Raw genomic sequence first — 15,004 nt, 5'->3', positions numbered from 1 at the left:
TGACATTGTAAACTGGCATCTTATGTAATGAAGATTGAGAGATGCTGTCACAGCACTCAGATGACCCATAGTCATGTGACTGGAGAAATCCATGCTTCATCAACCCAAGTTGGCATAAACCATGGTTGCTTTGCGAGAGACTTTTGATTGTTGTTTCCCACATAGCAAAGAACAAACAGTCGACTCTTTGCATTATTCTACCTAGGGCATCCCATAAGCCCCAAATTTCAAAACACAGAATTTCAAGCATCAAAGCATAGTTGAATGGGAAGGAAGAGACACCATCTCTTCCTTCCCGTCCAGCTATGTCTAGATTTCTTGGCATTTCTAAGGCAGCAAGTGGGACTGATATGCTGTCTGCATGAGTGGAAGAGCCCAGGAGAAGCAACTAGAGGATGAAAAGGTGTGCTTTACAGTAAGTTTGTTTACCCTCCCCCCCCTTTCTTGGTGTTGGGGAATTGAACTCGCAGCTTAGATCATGCACTGAGTGTTTTCTTTGATTCCTAGCTTATTCTCCCCCTTTTATGTGGTGTCAGAAGAATAAATAATAGGTACGAATTACTTAGCATAGTGCATGACACATTAGTAAGTACCAGTAGGTGTTTGTGTCAGCACTAACACACAGGGTGTTCCGTATTCTTGGGCTGTAGGCACCACACTAGACTTCACTTCAGCTCCAGCATCAGGAGAGAGTCTGGGTCTCTTTCTTAAGCTTCACATAGGATTCTTACATCTAACTAGACACACACGGTTGATGGCCACTCAGTATTGCAAACATTATTCTCTCGTGACAAGGCAAAGTCAGCCATTAGCAGAGGAAGAATGGATATAGAATCTACTTAAGGTTCTTTAGGTCATTTTTAAAAAAGTTTCAAATACATTTCTAAAACTTTCCAGTAATATCATGAGTATTTCAAAGATTCCAATAAATCTATATATTTCCAGTGAATTGTTTTCCAAATATATGAAATTATCTAGTTTAAAAACCTACAGGGCATTCTTAGTGTTTATCCATAGGATTTATTTTTAATTTGGAGTGGTTCTAAAATTCCAACCTACCACAGCTTGTGGTGCTTTGCTGTAAGTTCTCTGAGATGAGGCCCATTCCCTCAGGTTAAGTTACCACAGAGAGACTTTCAATTTGATACATGAACATTGTACTTTTGATGCAACCAATGTGCATTGCTCCAAGAACAAGAGGCAATAATGATGGCTCAGCAAACCAGATACAGATGTTCTAGAAGTATCCATGCCAGAGAAAAAGCGTATTCCAAAACTGAATAGGTGCTATTTGTAAGAACATATGAAGCTCTAAGTCTCAGAATATGCTCACTGTAACCCTTAAGGAGTCTGTAGATTAAGTTGAAAGTGTATTGTATTTATTTTAAAGAAATATATGGTTACACACTCATGGCATCAACCTCACTGACTTTGATCCTGTCCCCTTGTTCCAAGGTATCTGTAAGAACTGAACTTAGTGGCCACACTGAGGGCTGTGTTCTAGAAGAGCCTGTCAGGCAATCAGCCCTTGGTTCAGGACTGTGCTGTCCGTCTATTTAGAGTTGAATATTGGGCTCTTTAGAGAGACACAAGCCACTATCCTAAATTCGAAGCAGCTCTATCGAAGAGGGAGGCATTTCAAGGTTTCCCAAAATCCATTCGCTCCCGCTTTTGCAGACTGATAACACCTTGAAACCATTTCGTGGGGAGAAAAAATGAAAAGTACCAGACGTGTTCTCCAAACATCCTCCACTCAACAGATTGCAATTCTTTTCTAACATTCTTATCTGTGACATTTCATCAATGTAACTGAAGGAAGCCAGCGCATCTGCATGTTTAGCATGCTAAATTCCAATCCTCTCTTGTACTATCTTTTCGGTAAGGGTCTAGAACATACTTCAAGCCTTGGTCTCTAGCTTGAGAAGGGCAGAGATTATGGAAGAAAGTGTCCTCCCTTTAGGTCTGTCATACAATGTGGTGAAAGAGAAAAGGCTCAAAGAGCATCTGAACTGAAGGACTGACTACCAGGGGCAAATGGGCTAGCTTTATTTGTCAATCCCCATATGCCATAGTTAAAAAACAAACAAACAAACAAACAATGCTCATACAGACTCAAGTCATTCTATGTTCACCCTTCCATGCTGGTGACATTGCAAAGCAGCTTAAGGTGAAAGGCAGCAGAGGAATGGTCTCCCGTGAGCCCTGGACTCAGTGCAAGGTTCCCTTGCTTATTCTCTGACTGAAAGAAAAGGATGGACTTTCAAGTATTCACGTGGACACCATTTCGCATTCTGACTTTATACGTGGCCCCTCCCGAGGCTTGGAACTGATAGAGCAGGCAGGCTTGAGCCCTTTCTTCCACCCATCCTCACAGCCCACCCTAGTCTCCTCAGGAATTCCCCAAATGTCCCTGTAAGCGCAAAGTCAGCACCAGGAAGGTTGGATCGTCCACTCTGTGTTTGCTTCTTCATCATCCAGTAGACAAACAACCCTTTTGGGTGTTAACTCCTGTGTTTGGGGTAGGGTCAATTTACAAAAGTCTCTGGCTATAAGAACTGGGAAGGAGGCTAGACTGGGTAAAGTTTTATTCTCATGGCAAAAATTTTTTATAGAGTTTTTTTTTTTTACTGAAAATTACATTTTTCTTTTTTTTAAAGTAAATTTGTGGAGCAAATGTATGTGTATATATAGTGAATGTGTGTGTTTATATTTGCATGTGTGTGGAGTCCAGAGACTGACTTTGAAAATCTTCCTTAATCATTCATGAGCCCAGAGCTCACCAATTTAGTTAATCCAGTTAGCTGGCTAGCCTTTTCCAGGGATTCCCTGTCTCTAACTCCTCAGGGCAGTGTTGCTTTGGTGTTGGGGATTTGAACTCTGGTCTTTATACTTGCATGCTTGACAAACACTTCACCCATTGAACTATCTCGTCAGCCTTCTTTTAATTTAGACACAAAATAAAGGTCATGTATTCAACAGTCTATAGAGGGTATACATGGATGATGAAGAAATATTTTCCATGCCAAAGATGAAGAAATTCAATAGCTGGGACTCTAAGGGGTTCACATCCAGTGAAACTGGTTGCTACAGAGATGGAAGCCAACAGTATGGAAAGAAAATTATAAAACAACAGGGTGTGTAGGAATATAACCTTGTCTTTCCTCAGCAGGCTTCCTTCCCCCTGAGCTACAGTCCTGTCTGCATCCCAATGGCCTGTCTACAATTCAGATCTCTTTCCAGATTATAGGAATATGAAGATTGTTCTATATGCAGCGTTCAGGCAAAGCAGAGGCTCGCATCCTCAGCCAAGCTAATTATAGATGGTAAATAAATTATACTTTCCTGTACTTGGTGTGTGTTGAAGGAGAGACGTTTTAAATATCAGGATGCTCACTTCCCTACACAGTCAGGTTTGTTCAGCATTTCTATCAGTTGCGGGTCACTGAAGCAGACACAATCTTAAATTAAAAAAAAAAAAAAAGCTTTATGAGTGAAAAGGCAAACATAAGCAACAGAAATTCATATTCTAAAAGTTCTCCATGAAAACTAAGACCCAAGGACCAGTCCATGTGGTTGATATATGATACTGAGAGGCTTTCCCTAGCCGTGAAGACCATGGACTCTCCAGAGAAGTAGACCTTAGCATGGCCACACGTCAGCTGGGCAAGTTACTGACCCCTGTGACCCTTGCTCTGCCCTTCCTATGATGGTGAGTTTGGTGATCTGAAAAGATGCTGGAGAGGGTTAGACAGACTGAAGCCTGGAAAGCAATGGGGATGCAGCCAGGGAGTGTGAATGATCCCACTCGTTTCCTAAGTGCCTACACTGCTGGAATCCTTCTTCCTCTTCTCCTTCACCAATCTCTTCTTTAGCATTGGCATATGAGCTAAATGGACAGGGGTGGCTACATATTAATTTTCCCTTCTCTCCTTCTCCATCTTTCTGGCTTCTTCTCTTCATCCCACCACCCTTTCTTCCTTCCCTCCATCTTCTCTTCCCTCCAGCATGAAGTCTTTGTTGTTTACTGGCATCCCCTCTCATACAGAGTGATTCATAGTAACTCTAGACCTTTAGAAGAATGTGACCCTCTCCAGCAAGGTAGTGCACGGTCTGTGTGTTTACACTGAACTCTTGCTGTGTTTATGTGCAGCCCCTTGCCAAGGGAAAGAGGTGGCAGAGATCAATAGGCCAGGGCCAGGGAACCCAACCTAATGAGGAATCTATTGTGTACAGAGGCCTTAAACCTCAGAGTGTGCTTCCTTGTTCTGCTGGGCATGAGTTACAAAAACATTCGAATAAAATTATTAAGAGCTTTTGAGACTGGGATCCCAGAGCACTACATCTCCCAACATGAGTCCCCTTTGGAGCGTGGGATCCTGAGTCACATGTCTGTGGAACAGGCACAGATCAGAGCTCAGCATATGTGAAGTTAGTTATTAGTAGCTTCTCACCCCATTTTGGCTGTCAAACAATCCTTTAGTTGAAGGTGTGGAGTTTGGATTCCATTCTGTTTGACAGAACTAAATCTACTTACTAGTTGATTCATTTGTGAAAATAGGGGGAAGGGCGCTATACTGTAATCAAGGGGTGAGTCTCACGGTGCATTTGTAAGGCAGATTTCACAGACACTGAGTGCTCTTCTGACCAGAAGTGTTAGATTAGCATTTCTCAAGCATGTTGCTTGAAAAAAAAAAGGAGTCTATGAGGGGAAAATTAGGATTCCAAGCAAAAGAAAGTAACAGAGTTGTTAAACTCAGGACTAACCTTCATAGAACTAAATGTACACACAGAACTAAGGTGTTATGATTACTTTGTATATTATTATTTTCTAATTAGGTTTCTTAGCCTTTGGAATGAGTGGAAAACCAAGAAGATGAGACGTTATAAAACCGAGATATAATTTTGTATTAAGGTTAGCTCACATTGGCACTATTGGTTTAGTCTCTTACTTTCTATGGCTGCCCACTCCCCAGACCACATTCCTGAAGTCTCCCATCTCTTAGCTCACCTACTCTAGTCCTCAGCCATAAGTCCTCTGCATTGTCATGAACAACCCACTGGCTATCACCTCTAGTCCCCTCCCTTTGTACCCTCCTTTCCCTCTGTATTTACCTTAAATGCTGGGCCCCATCATGGACTCCTGGATGTCAACAGACAATTCATTAATATCTTCCTTCCCCAGTGACCTTGGCTGGCACAACCTCAATCCCAGTTAAACATACATTTACCTAGTTGTCTTTAAGTGGCTGGAAGAAAACCCTACCACAGTGCTTACTGATGCCTCTTTAAACTCTTGGACACAAAGAAGAAGCTCATCGTGGCAGGGATGCTCACTTGGCCACTCTTGTGAATGACTATTTTTCCCGTATTCTCCTCCTCACATCTCCACATTATCTTGTGAGCCTGTTTCACTCCCCACTAGGGAAACAGATGGAATTGGTAGTAATTCTCTTACTTTTTTCCACCAGTTAATCTACTCGGTAGGCTTTCTTTTTCTTATATCATAAAATGGCCCCACTTTGTTTTACCAAAGAGTTATTTGTAGTCTGTGCTTTCAACTTAGATCAAGAACTCTGATAGATATTACCTCTCTTCATCTTCAGTGTCCTTGATATGAAGGGGATACAGAATTAGAACACAAAATAGGATCTATCTATCTATCTATCTATCTATCATCTATCTATCTATCTATCTATCTATCTATCTATCATCTATCTATCTATCTCTGTGTATGTATGTGTGTATAATATATATTTATACATATTGTGTATGTATAGATATATCCTATCTAAAATGTGTATATAATATGTATGAATGTATGCATATACATACATATATACATATGTATATATGTATATACATACACACACACACACACACACACACACACACACACACACACACACATATATATATATATATATATATATATATATATATATATATATATATATTAGACAGGAAATAGAAATGGGGCAGGATCTGGAATGAATGGAATCAAGCACAGTATATATGCTTCCCTCACACTCTGTGCTGAGCTCATCTCACTTGGATTTCTGCCCCACCACTCCTGAGACTATTCAAGTCAAAGTTACTGTTCCCTCCTTGCTATCAAATTCAGTGCTCTGACTTCTTTCTGATACATTCTCATTTTGACCTGCCTTCCAAATGAAAACCCAAACTGGCCTTCCACAGTGTTTGTAGTAGTTTGGATGAATAATGCCCTCTATTTTCTCAGGTAGCTGAAGACTTGGTGGCACTGTTTGGAGAAGTTTAGTTAGTACAACCTTGCTAGAAGAACTATGTCACTGAGGGTTTGCTTTGACCTTCAAAACTTTCTGTCATTTCCAGGTCATGCTCTCTGTTTCCTGTTTTTATCTGAAGATGTGAGCTCTCAGCCCCCGGTTCCTATCACCATGTCTGCCGTGTATTATCATACTTCCCACTTTGATGGACTCATATCCCTCAGGAACCATAAACGAAAGCAAACTCTTCCGTCTATAAGTTGCTTTGGTCTTGATGTTTTATAACAGCAACAGAAAAGTAGCCACCACCTTAAACACAGTCACCTGATCTTGACTTTCTTCTCACCCCTTCAGCTGTTCCTCTCTGCTGGCTTCTTCTCCCTAAAAGGTGAGGAAATACTGGAGGTTTCTGGAGAACATTCCTGATTCATTTTTAAATCTCAAGTAATATTTTTTTTTTTAACATGGATAGTCTCATAAACTTTAAGGTCTTCAGTGTGACCCATGTATCCAAGCCTTTCGAATCTGGGTCTCCAGTTCTGTGACCTGCTGTTGGTAGTTAAGACTCTCTAAACCTGGTTGTCCAGCCTCATCTCTACGCAGATGTTTAATGGGAACTCAGGGTTTCCAGTGACAAACAGAAAGGCTGCTCCATGATTTATTACATCTTCCCCCCTCCCCTTTCAATTATTCCACCACAGCAATCAGCTCTGCCATTCACTAATGTCTGGAGTAGAAGAGCAGCTAGAGCTAGTTAGCTTTTGTTTCCCTGTTGTTTACTCTTTCGAGACAACTCAGCAAAACTTGTCAAAATTGCCATCCAAGCGCATCCCTACAATGCCCACATCTTCCACCTCTAACCCCATCTTCCACAAGTCATCATCATCTCTTGTCTTAACTGCAGTGACCTTCCTGACCCGCGTATTTGCTTCTGTTGTTCCCTTATAAGCCTTTCCCTACACAGTAGCCATAGAGCTATTAAAAGTATTAGTCAAACCATTACCAAGGCTTCTGATGATAGGAGATATCAAAGCCATTTTTCCTCAGGTCATAAAATCTCCTTGGTATAGACTGTAAACTCCTCTAACCCCCTCCATCTCACATGCTTTGTCCTGCATGCACTATAAGCACGGTTTTAACCACAACTGACTTCTCTTTATTCTTCACCATGCCAATGCCACTTTAGCCCCTTTTATTTCTCCACTCAGTGAAAGAGAGACCCAGGTAAATAGAAGCAGCAGATAAATACATAGGCACTGTATCCAGCCGGCTTTCTCTGGCTTTGATTCTGAAATGCAGCGTGGACATAACCAAGCAAGCCATGCTCATTTCTTCCAAGTATGCTATGCATTAATCTTTCTCAAAAGTTATAAATTTTGGCTCCAAGAAATATTTCAAACCCGAGAATCTGCATTTTGTCACGTACCTTAGAACAACTTGATGACCTGATTTATACACTGTAGTAAAACACAACGGGCTGCTTTGAAGGGGGAGGGACCTGAACCGTGTAGATCCAGTGTTTACCTGCAAGGCAATGGTGCTGTCTGTACACAGTAGGTGTTTGGTAACACATGGTTTCTCAGATTTAAAGTTGGCTAGCGTGTAACCCATGCATCACTGTGGCCTGTGTTGAGACATCATCTATTACCAGCATCTTCTCTGTCTCTGTCCTTCCCACTTCTCCCACAATCTGACATTTCTGTTGTCCTTGCAGTCAGATCCCCTGTGGGCTTTTCCTTTCTTCGTTCATTTGTCTAGTCACTGTGACTACACATCTTGCTGAACAGGCTTGGTACAGGTATTCGTCCAACTTTTAACATCTGTCCACAGGGGTTCTCAGAATCTCAGTGAAGTAGTTTCACACCTCCCCCTGAGAGGGAATACTCAAGCAGAGATATGAATATTGTTTGTGAGTCCTACTTGGGGCAGATAAAAGGGTTTTTTGAAAACAAATTTGGACATAAATGGATTTATATTCCATTTCCCTTTAAAGAGGAAAGTCTGGTTTTGTTTAGACCCTGTATTAAATTTAGCATCTGTGCTCATAATCCATCAAACTTATTAGTTAAGAGATCAAAATATCAAAATAAGTGTTTCTGTTTGGAGGCACACTGTTTAAATAACTGTGGCACCTTTCACAAATGTGGGGCTGTCCCCTATTTGCTTTTAAGATTTCCTGAAAGCCAATCAGCTATCTGCTACATCCATGGAGCCCCAGGGAATATAAGGGAACAAGACAATTAAATGGATAGTTGCCTTCCATAACTACTACGTCTCAGCCTAAAGGCTCTCTTGCTTTTAGACGTTCTTTTTAGTGAAATCCAATTGATATTTTTTTTTTTTCATTTTACATCCTGCCTGTGGTTGACCACAGGAAAAAACTAAGAGCCACAGAGCCATAGTGGCATCCCCAAACACAAAAGGGGGTCTGATTACATTTCATCTGTCAATTTTGGTGAGGGGCAGACCTCACATTCAAGGAATTTCAGATATGCTTTGCAAGAAAAACAGCTTTCAAAATGGCACAGATCAGTCCATGAATATTCACTGTGTTTTTAAGGTGGGGTCAGGTTTCTATCTATTTTTCCTCTTTTTCATTAGGATCCTTTGACTGTCAAAAGCCATTTGAAGGCTTATTCTAATCAGCAATAACAGTAATAATTGTTGAATACTTACTAGCAACACAGCCCCTTCCAAGCTGAGGTAGAGTCCACTGGCAACCTCATACTGTCAGGAAGCATTTTGCTTTGGGGTAGCTGCTCTCAAACATCAGAATTAAGCATCTAGGAGGAGTGTCCAGAATGCACACTGCTTCAGGAGTCTGGCATTTGTTTAGGAAGGGGCCTAGGCATTTGAAAATTCACAAGCTCTTGGTATGATATGACATCCTTTAAGAAAACACCTTTTAGGGTACTGGGGACTCTCAGATTTCAATATATATCTTTTGTGGTATAGTTAGTGTTTCAGGGTGGCTGTATGCAAATACATTTATGGAAAAATCTGATAAAAGTTACACAAGACATGTACTCCTTCTCCTGAGAGATGTGTCCACTTTGTCCTTCAGCTATGGTAAGTAAGAGGCATTGGTGAGCTGTAGTGACCCAACGATGACAGTCACTGCCCAGGGGAAGAGCAGTGATCCCAGCAACCCTCTGATAGATTAATTCCAATCAGCATATTGGTCACTTTCTCTGTAGGAGGATCAATCGTTCTCAACTCACGGAACAGTGATACTGTTCGAGTCTATTAGCTGAAGCCACCTGTCCCTGCATTGCTGGCTTCTCCTCAGTGTAGATCAGGTTATAACTGTGTTGGTGCCGGGTCACCCGCTAGGGGATCTGCTTGCTGGTGATTGTATTTCTACAAGTTTCCAGAGGTTACCCTCACACTGGCCTTCCAGCTGGCGTGGGGCGGCACTGGTGAGCAAAGTCTTTGAATTAAGGCTGTTCCTCTGGGGCTGGCTCTCTGCCCAAGGCCCCTGCACTGAGAAAACTGAGCCAGATTCAAAGTTAAACATTCATAAAAATCGGAACCGCAGCAATTTTGACTCGTTGCCAACGTGTCCTCTTGTTTAACTCCACTCTCCTCTATCCCTCTCCCTCTCTCCCTCCTTTTCTCCCTCCCTTCCCCCCCCTCTGAAAAAAGCTTTCTAGAGTAAGATGTTTCATATATAGTCTGAGCCATCAAAGTAGCCTCTCTGCCAATGATAGAACGTTACCCTCCCACCTCCCCATAATGTAGCCATGTCTACCCTTGGCCCTGCTTGGTGTAACAGGAGGGCAGAACATCAATGTCCCCGCTGTACCTTCACAAGAAGGGCTCACAATTTGTTGGGCCAGTGCTTCCCGTGGCCCAACAAATGGCTCTATTCAAATCCAATTCATTCTGTGTAAGCAGATGCTTAGGAGTCTATAAACGATCGCTTTGCAGAGCTGTTGCAGCGTCAGGACACACTACCATGAAACACATCTCCTGTCATTTCCTCTGACTTGGCAGCAGCTGAGCAATGTCATGGGACCTCCCTGTCTTCCCTGTGGAGTTAGAGCCACTGAAGAGTGAGTGCAGCCCACGGTTCCCTACTTTGCCATGGGTTTCTGAGGACATCTGTAAATCATTGTGTTAAATGCAAAAGCACACTTATCACAGCCAGCCTCTTACTTGGGTCTGATATTTCCTGTTTTGAAGGTTTCCTTGGCATCCCACTCGGTTGATGGAACACCAGCTGCTTTTAGTGGCTCAGATTTATAGGCCCTTTGATCAATTATCTTGCCATTTTACCCAATTTCTAAGTAATTGAGGAGAAGGTTAAACTATCTCCTATGTAAACACAAGGCTTAATTTTTGCCCCTGTTTTGCATGCTTAATTTGTTTTTCCAGTGGGACCCTTGATCTCTAATGCTATCAAACCCTGCAAGCTTTGTAAGTAGACCAAACTAGAAATACTGTTCATGACGGACTGAAAGTAAAGTATGAATTACCTAAGACTCACAGTCTTTGGTAATTCATTTAATTTTTAATACTATTGGCCTCTTTTAAAAATAAGAGAGTGGAGCTAAAAGATAAAAAACAAACAAAGCAACAAAACAGGCGCTATGCATGACACGATAGTCCCCAGCTAAAAGATGGGCTGACAGGAACAGCCGCTTCTTGATAAAAAATCTCTCAGTCTCTCTCTCTCTCTCTCTCTCTCTCTCTCTCTCTCTCTCTCTCTCTCTCTCTCCCCTCTCCCTCCCTCCCTCCTCCCCTCCCTCTCCCCCTGTGTAGATCAGAGGTCAACCTTAGGTATTGTTATTAGGTGCTGTCTCAACTGCCCCTTTAGGGTCTCCCACTTAACTTGGAACTTGCTGACTAAAGGCTGGCCAGCCATGAGCTTTGGGGCTTCACCTTTTTTTTTTTTTTTTCTACCTAGCACTGAGATTTTAAGCATGAGCCATAAGTCTGAATTAATTAATTAAACAAGAGAGCTGGCCTGATAAGCGCTTTACTGACTGAGCTATTTCCCTATTTCCAAGCTGTGGCAGTAGAAATTCTCGAGCGACGGCCGTGGTTCGCAGGGTGATCATCGAGAGATACTTAGACCTACAAACGATTGCATTGCTCTGTCTAAAAGCGGCAGCTAGACCAATATTCAAGAACGTTCATGGTGTGGTGACGTTTGTATGTCACGTATTGATAGAATGGAATGAGTGTTTCTGCACAAGTCCTGACACACTCCTGGTGAGACTTCTTGTTGCTTCTGCCTGAACGCTTGAAGATAGGCTGCCCACCATCTTGTGGGCTGGCCGAGTGCTCACTTGGCAAAGGGCCCAGTCTGTCTCCTCGAAATGTCCCCCATTTACTTAACGAATGAATCAGCACGTACAGAGTACCCTCTGCTACCTACTCCCTGCTGACTAGACATGGTTCTTGCTGTTGTGGTGGTCTGGGCTAATTCACGGTTCCTTAACCTTTTTTTTATTATTGTTCCTTACACGAGCCTTATTGTTTTCTCCCCCTGAATCACCCGTCTATTGCATGAAAACATAATATCACAAATAGACTGTATATTCACCAATGTGGTGCGCATGCCCGTGCTTAGTCTATGTGTGTTGTGTATGTGTGTGTGTTGTGTGTAATTTTTGTGTGGTGTATGTGGTGTATGTGTGTTTTGTATGTTTGTGTTGTGTATGTGTGTTGTGTGTGTGCAATGTGTTATGTGTGTTTGTGTTGTGTGTGTGTCTTTTATATAAAAAGTATCATTTAAAATCAGTCATCCCATGTTATACTGTGAGTTCCAGGCCAGCTGGGAAGATATATATATATATATTCTGCTTCACTAGTAGACCAGAGCCTAGCATGATCGTCACCAGAGAGGCTACATTCAGCAACTGATGGAAGCAGTTGTAAAGACCCACAGCCAAACATTAGATAGAATTGGGGAAATCCTGTGGAAGAGAGAGAGAGGAAGGATTGTAAGAGCCACAGGGGTCAAGGATACCACAAGAAAATCCGCAGGTAAGATCTCACAGAGACTGAACTGACGATATTGGAGCCTCCATGGATCTAACCTAGGTCCTCTGTATACAATGTTATGGTTGTGTAGCTTGGTCTTCTTGTGGGATTCCTAACTGTGGGAGTGGGGGCTGTCTTTGACTCTTTTGCCTGCTTTCTGGAGACCCTTTTCCTCTAACTGGGCTGCAGCATTTAGCTTTGATACAAGGGTATATACCTAGCCTTGTTGTAACTTGCTATGCTGTGTTTGGTTGACATCACTGAGAGGCCTGCTCTTTTCTTATGGGAAACAGAGGAGGGGTGAATTTGGGGAGAGAGGGTAAGTGGGGATGAGGAACTGGGAGGAGAAATTGTAGTTAGGATATAATATATGAGAAATTAATTAATTATCGATTAATTGATTAATTATCAATTAATTAATTATCAATTAATTAAAATAAATGTTATACTACAAAATGACTTCATATTTTAATACTAGACTAAGGGGAAATTATGTATTTCTTAAAGAGAGAAAGAGAGAGACTCTGTCTAACAAACAGAACAAGCACTATTTTATAAAACAATGCCTCCTTTTCAGGGGGCCAGAGGGAACATCCCTACTGTTAGACATCCCATTGTCTAGTGGGAACTGATGACAAGCCATTATCTAGGTCCTGATATGCTGCATTCTGTGCTTCGTCTTTTCTCTTGTTCCCACTCACTACATATGCATCTGGGAAGACTATACTTCATACGTACCTCTTTGTCACCTCAGCCATTTACAGTGGGTGGAATGATGTCTTCCTGAAAGGTACGAGCACTCAGAACTTGCAATGGGACTTTATTTGGGCAAAAAGTCATTGCAGATGTAATGAATGATCTTGAGGAGATGTCATCCTGGATTGTTCTAATATACTCTAAGTCTGTTGAACCAGTATCTGTATAAGGGGTGGTGGAGGAAGATTTGGACCAGACACAGGCGAAGGCCAGGTGAAGATAGAGACAGAGACTGGAAACATGAGCTGCAATAAGGAAGACCTTGAAATGCCAAGGGATGCCCTCAGCTACTGTTGCAACGAGAAGGTTCCCTCTCGAGCACCAGAGGAGAGCATAGCCTGTCTCAAGCTTTGATGTGGACCTCTAACCTCCAAAGCCTCAGCATCTGCATTCCGAGCATATAGGCTGATGACTGGTGTGTACTAGCTGTACGTCTGCCTGGAAAAAGTGACTGTGAGCTTGCTGCCTGCCTGGCTAGGTGGGGGGAAGTTTCTAAGCACTGACCACCATGTAGGCACTCCATCTTCCTGTCTCTGCAGACCTCCTACCTAATCTTTGTAAGCCATCCAACCCGTTCCCATGGCCTACTGTCTCTGCTTAGCAATAATTATTGTATTTTTTTCTTTCTGTATGTGTGTGTGTGATTGCATGATACTCTGCTGTGCACACGGAAATCAGAAGACAGCCTGCACGAGCCAGTTCTTTCACCATGTGGATTCCAGGTATGGAATTCAGGTCGTCAGGCACCTCACTGACTGAGCCATCTTTGGTCCTTAAATAAGCATTTTAGAAACATCAAAACATATAGATCCATGACTTTGTGCTAACTGGATAGGATTATACAGACCACTCAGGACTCCTACTTGCTTTCCTCATTAGGTAACTTGTCATAGACATCGCTCCATGTCAATAAAAGTAGCTACACATCATCATTTTAATAGCTGCCTGGTTTCCATTGTGTGGATTACTGTAATTTATTTAACCAATCTCCTATTGATGGATGCTAATGTTCCTCTTAAAATGGAATAGCCATTTTGACACATGGAACCATAAATCTGACCTTGCTGATATAGTGAGCTTGTTATAGATTTTGACTTGAACTCTGCCTTTATTTTAATGTGGTAATCTTGTTAGCCTTGCAGGTTAGTTGTTAGTCTTGTTTTCCTAATAGCAGACGACTAGTTTTAATCTTGATTCTGCCATTAATTAAAACTCTGATCTTAACTTGCATTGTGACTTGTCACTAATTACATGTATTCTTTAAAGCATTCACTTGACATTTTTATACATGTGACTCTCATCAGAGATAGGCATGACCTTTTTCTGCTTTGACACTGGACTTCCTCATAAATATTTCCCCATGCTATTAATTTTTCTTTAAATTTTTGAAATTTAATACTTCACATTTATCTCTGTTATTGTCAGGAAAATTATATTTCCTCCTATCACTTTAATTTAGTGAGTGATTCCAGGACTAAACTCTATACTGTACCATAGCAGCCATCCATGCCTAGTATGGAGGTATTTTGTTTTCTGCTCATCAGGTTGTTATGCGGACTATTCAAGGAGAGAGCCGCATTGGGGTTACTTAGGACTTCCGCTTCCTGGTAGAAACTGTATTCCCTGGGATCGCTTGTCTTCAACTCCCACACAAAACATGGGACTTTACTGGGTCATTCTGGAAAGGGCTTGTACCTTCTTTTGTCTTACACCCCTGTCATAATTAGCACAGTGCCTGGTATGCATATAAATGGTTCCCTACAGCTATTTATAATATCACATTGAATTGCCCCCAAGTCTTATGTGTAGGAGTTCTACATATCATTGTAGCATTGAACCCTTGCCATTGATCGTTCCATGTTCTGCTCTGGAAGCTGTGAGGGACCGAAGCCATGTTCACCAGACTGTGTCTACTTGCTCTTTTTGCTGAGAATGGAGAGTTGAGATGGGAAAGTTGTGTGCAGAAAGTGGACTTGGAGTTGGCATTGATGAAGAGACACGATACAAACAGA

The sequence above is a fragment of the Arvicanthis niloticus genome, chromosome 15 (genome assembly GCF_011762505.2).
Source record: "Arvicanthis niloticus isolate mArvNil1 chromosome 15, mArvNil1.pat.X, whole genome shotgun sequence".
Classification (NCBI taxonomy): domain Eukaryota; kingdom Metazoa; phylum Chordata; class Mammalia; order Rodentia; family Muridae; genus Arvicanthis; species Arvicanthis niloticus.
Note: the sequence above shows the minus strand (reverse complement) of the source record.